Source organism: Raphanus sativus, chromosome 3, assembly GCF_000801105.2.
Source record: "Raphanus sativus cultivar WK10039 chromosome 3, ASM80110v3, whole genome shotgun sequence".
Classification (NCBI taxonomy): Eukaryota; Viridiplantae; Streptophyta; class Magnoliopsida; order Brassicales; family Brassicaceae; genus Raphanus; species Raphanus sativus.
The window spans coordinates 8,754,608-8,759,810 of NC_079513.1; positions in this window are offsets into that span (position 1 = coordinate 8,754,608).

Genomic DNA, 5,203 nt, shown 5'->3' on the forward strand with positions numbered 1-5,203 from the left:
GGTGGCGCTGTGAGGAGAAGAGAGTGACTTCGATGATATCGATGTGTGATGAAACCCTACATCACTTGACAAACATATTAAGAAGCCCAATAGTGCTAGCCCATTAGTTCTCAAGGGAAACCATCAACTATACTCATTAGTTCACAATGAAATCGAGAAGCCCAAGACCAGTTTCAAATAATTAGAACCCAAACACTCATCTTTTTAAAGAATAAGAGTGGAAAAACTTGTACTTTCAAGAACTTGTCTCCAACCAAGAGTTACTTTGTCTGTGATTTCAGCAGAAATATATGAATATTTACAGAGGTATGACCAAGGAGAGTAGGTATGACTAGCCTAGGAAGATTAAGTCAAAGTCTCATCACAAATTAACGAATGAAAATCAATGTATCAACCCTAATTTGTAGCTGTTTCTCAGCCGAGTAGCTGTCACAAACTAGATTACTGGAAGTGAACCTCTAAGCTATCTCTTTCATCAACTTAGTTCCCTGTTAATGACTTGCAATATTGACTTCACCTCTTCCTCTACGGTGCACTTGAATTTTTTAATTTTTTTCATCATCAGACTCATGATCTCATCAATTCAAAGAGTGCCACCAGATACAAAGTGTTGCTGCACCCTGATCCACGACGAGTGACTTGATGAGAGTGAGTCTGCCTAATCGGAACAGTGATCATCACAGGATACAAAGTGTTGTAGCACCCTGTCCCACAATGAGTGTTCGTCACTTCAGGCCTTTAATGGTATTACACAACTTTTTCTGCAATTAACACAATACTCTGTTCTTATTGGTTTCTAAGCCCATCCAGACAGTGATCGATGCTCAGAATGAGAATGAGGTGACATCCTAATCCAAGACGAGTGTCCTTCATATTGGGAGCAAGTTACTAAGATGGCTCAGGGAAAACTTAAGGGTTCCCTACAATAATTTGTTGATACAAGGTTTTGGATGGTGTGACTCAACATGAGACTTGTTCTACCTAAGCTTATCTACTCCCTTGGTCAGTTTCACATTCAAGCTGAGAGATCAACAATTCCCAACGCCTTCCGGAGTCCCAGAAAGGTGTTGAAATCGAGAGGCTTAGTAAAAATATCAGCCAGTTGGTTTTCAGTAGAGACATGTTCAATGACTATCAGTTTCAATTCCACTAATTCTCTAACAAAGTGGTGTCTAAGATCTATGTGCTTAGTATGAGAGTGTTGAACTGGGTTCTTTGTCAGATTAATGGCACTCATGTTATCACAGTGAACTAGCATAGATTCAGTATGGTACCCGTAATCGACAAGCATTTGTCTCATCCAAAGTAGCTGTGTGCAACAACTTCCAAGGGCAATGTATTCAGCTTCAGCTGTGGATAGAGACACACAGTTTTGTTTCTTGCTGTGCCACGATACCATGTTGTTCCCCAAGAAAAAGCACCCTCCATATGTACTTCTCCTGTCATCAACACACCCGGCCCAGTCTGCATCACAATAACCTGCAAGATTGATGTTAGTCTCAAAGGTATAATGTAGACCAAAGTCAAGAGTACCCTTCACATATTTGATTACTCGCTTCAATGCATTCAAGTGTGATTCTCTTGGTGAAGCTTGGTATCTTGCACAGATTCCTACACTGAGGCATAGGTCCGGACGGCTTGCAGTAAGGTAGAGTAGGCTACCGATCATGGCTCTGTAGAGCTTCTCATCAACCTTGCGTCCTGTTGGGCCCAAATATGGCCCGCTAGCTGACAATAGAGTCAAAGCAAGTATTGGGCCGAGACAAAGCCCAACGCATATCAGAGACCTGAGCTAAGGTTTATTACGAAGCCAGAGGCTGGAAGCTAAAGGCAATCTTCGAAGAGGTCACGATGAAGAGGAAGCTCACATCACAACAGAAGGAGCGCAGGACCCAGTCAAAGGGAAGCTGTTGCGGATCCCTCAATAAGTTGAGAAGATCTCGGGAATCAGTTAGCGACGATCAAGCGGGACCTGAGGCTATTTAAAGAGAAAGCAAGTCAAGAAAGAGGGGATTCGGACCTTTATCCATTTTTCACGATTATTGATATCAACTCTAAAGCATTTTCGATTATCTTTGTAATCATCAAGAGAAACATCTTTTGTAACCATTCTTTTACCAAAATCATCAATAAAATCATCATTCATTTCTACAAGTTCTTACGGGATTCAGCCCACGTTTATCTTTCCCTAATCCTTTCCTAACTTTAACCTGACCTAAAATCAGGAGGTGAGTTTAATCCCTCACAATTGGCGCCGTCTGTGGGGAAGAAACAATCGAATCCCTTACTCTAACTTGAGGATGAATCCTACCGATCAGACAACAAATCCGTCTGATCTTAACCTCCCGATTCAGAGCGATGGCTCACCGAACGACAGAGGCTCTACCCTTGTAACCTCGGAGCCTCGACGTGGCGACCACCGATCCGGACAGCAGCTTCCGATTAACGCTCGAACGAGCCAGACTACAACCAGAGCTACTAACCAGAGATCGTCAAGTGGAACCGCCCCGGGCTTCCAATCACCGAGAATCCTCAGCAGCAAGCCGCTCCGAATCAAACGGAGGCTCAGCTTTCTGAGATTCGTCAGATGATGATGCAACTAGTAGACAAAGCTCAGGAAAGTGAGCGTACGATGCATCAGCTAGCTGTTCGACAGCAACGATTCGAAGAGATAACAAGATCTCTAGACACAACAACCCAACCACCTCGACGTCAAACTCCGGGGGTCACTTTCCGAGATCGATTGACTGATCCCTCATTCCCCCGGGGACGTTTAGACTTTTCTCCTAATAGCACTGCCCCCGAAGGACAGGGATCGGCTTTCCAGACACCTCATACTGGGACAGCTCCCGTGTTTAACCCGCCTATCACCAGTGCTATGGGAAGCAACGTGGCAACAACCAGTTCCGCACCCGGTCAGGTCGCTGATCGGAGCTCTCGCCTACCTCCTCTGCCGACTGATTTTAGGTCCGGGCAGGAGTATCCTTCCCATCCGGAGCCAGAACAGCAGCTCCGGTTTATCAAACCAGAGGCTCAACCCCAAATGGGGACGGGTATCAACGGATAGATTCTGATAACCCAAGAGCTGGTGAACGATTTAGCCCACCAACTGCATGGGAGGATGAGCCCACACGATTTCGTCAGGAACCTGCCCGTCGGGTACCTAATAACGACCCAAATGTCCTACCCATGGAAGGACCTGAAGCTATCCGTAGATATATGGAACGAACTCATGCAGCTCTCCAAAAATTAGGAGCTCAAGTCCATAAAGCTACGAGCTCAGCTCCCGAAATCGATAGTTTGATCGAAGAAACCCGTGGAACTCCATTCACTGACAGAATTGCTAGATCCTACATAAGAGATACCCGAAAAATCAGAATTCCCGAGTATGATGGGACCTCTGACCCAAAGGCCTATTTGAGAGCTTTTCGACTGGCAATCGTTAAAGCCCATTTTACACAGGAAGAATGCGAAGCAGGTTACTGCAGGACATTCGCCGAAAACTTGGTCGGAACAGCCCTTGAATGGTTCTCTGGTCTCGAACCAGCCTCGATAGATAGTTTCGATCAGTTAACTAACGCCTTCATGAAACAGTACTCGACCCATATCCTGAAACAAGCCTCTGAAGCCGACCTTTGGAAGGTCAGACAAGGAATGGGGGACTCACTACGAGTCTACATAGAGAAATTCAGGGCAATAAGAACTAAGCTCTCGAATCCTAACGACATAGTCGCCATCAAGGCTCTTAGGAGAGGTCTGTTCTATAAATCGAAATTCTGGTCAGAGCTAACACTCAATACTCCTCCAACTATCGATGATGCTCTTCATAAAGCCACCAGATACATTACTTTGGAGGAGGAGACAGCCGCATTGGATAAACTCCACAAGAAGCCTCAGAATCACTCAAAAGGTGAATCCTCTGAGGCAAAGGGACCTCACAAAAGGGGGAACCCCCGAAACAACCAAACTCAGGGAGAACATTCCTACGCAATCGAGGAAGACAAGGAAGAGAAACATGTCGCCGCAGCGAACAAAACTCCCTGGTTAAAAGGCTTTGATAAAAACAAACATTGCTCTTATCATGATCGAGAAGGGCACTCAACTGAGGAATGTTGGGACCTCCAACGACAACTGGCAGCTAAATTCGCAGCTGGAGAAATAAAGGGCGTGGACCTTAAAAAGCCACCACCTTATCAGAAAAGAGGTTCCAGAGACACCTCCCCAAAGCGCGAGAGGTCACCTGAGAAGGAGACCGATTCGCCACCTCCTGCTCCCAAGAAAAGAGTCGACATGATTCTTGGGAAATTCTCCCAAGGAAAAAGTTTACAAGTCGAAGCTCTCTTGAGCAAACCGTCCCTCAATCGAGCCCCGACTCGAGGATGGACTGTATCCTTGGAGGATCAGACATGTGTCAAGACTCCGTCAATTCCATTAAGAATCACGTACGGAAGGCTGTGTCTAACACTGGACCTAAGCCTTCTAACCCCGAGTCCAATACTAAGATTTCTTTCTGGAAAAGCGAGACCTCAAACCTCGACAGACCTCACGATGATGCGTTGATTGTCACCCTGAACATCGCAGGATACGAGGTCCCTAAACTCATGATAGACACAGGAAGCTCTGTCGACCTTATTTTCTACAACACCCTAAAAGGGATGGAAATAGACGACTACGAAATTATTGGCCAAAAAGCTAACCTCGTAGGCTTCTCCGGAGAAACATCTACCTCATTGGGGACTATCAAGCTCCCAGTCATAGCTGGCGGAATAATGAAAATGACCAACTTAGTAGTCATCGACAGACCTTCCCCGTTCCATGCGATCCTGGGAAGACCCTAGATTCACAAAATGAAGGCAGTAGCCTCGACGTATCATCAATGCGTAAAATTCCCAACACCGAAGGGATAGCTACCGTACACGGTAGCCAGAAGATATCCAGGATCTGCTATTTGGGAGGATTCGAAATCCTCAAAAAGTCCCCCAATAGCAATTACAGATCCAGGAGGGTCGCGAAGTGCAACAAAATATTCGAGGTCCCCCAAGAACCTCACCGAAAAAGTTTGCATCGACGACTCAGATCCTGAAAGACAGGTGAGCATCGGATCCGAGCTACCTCCTGAGACAAAAAAGGAGCTCATTGATTTCCTGAAAGGTAATGTCAAAACCTTTGCATGGTCCACAGCGACATGAAAGGCATAGATCCG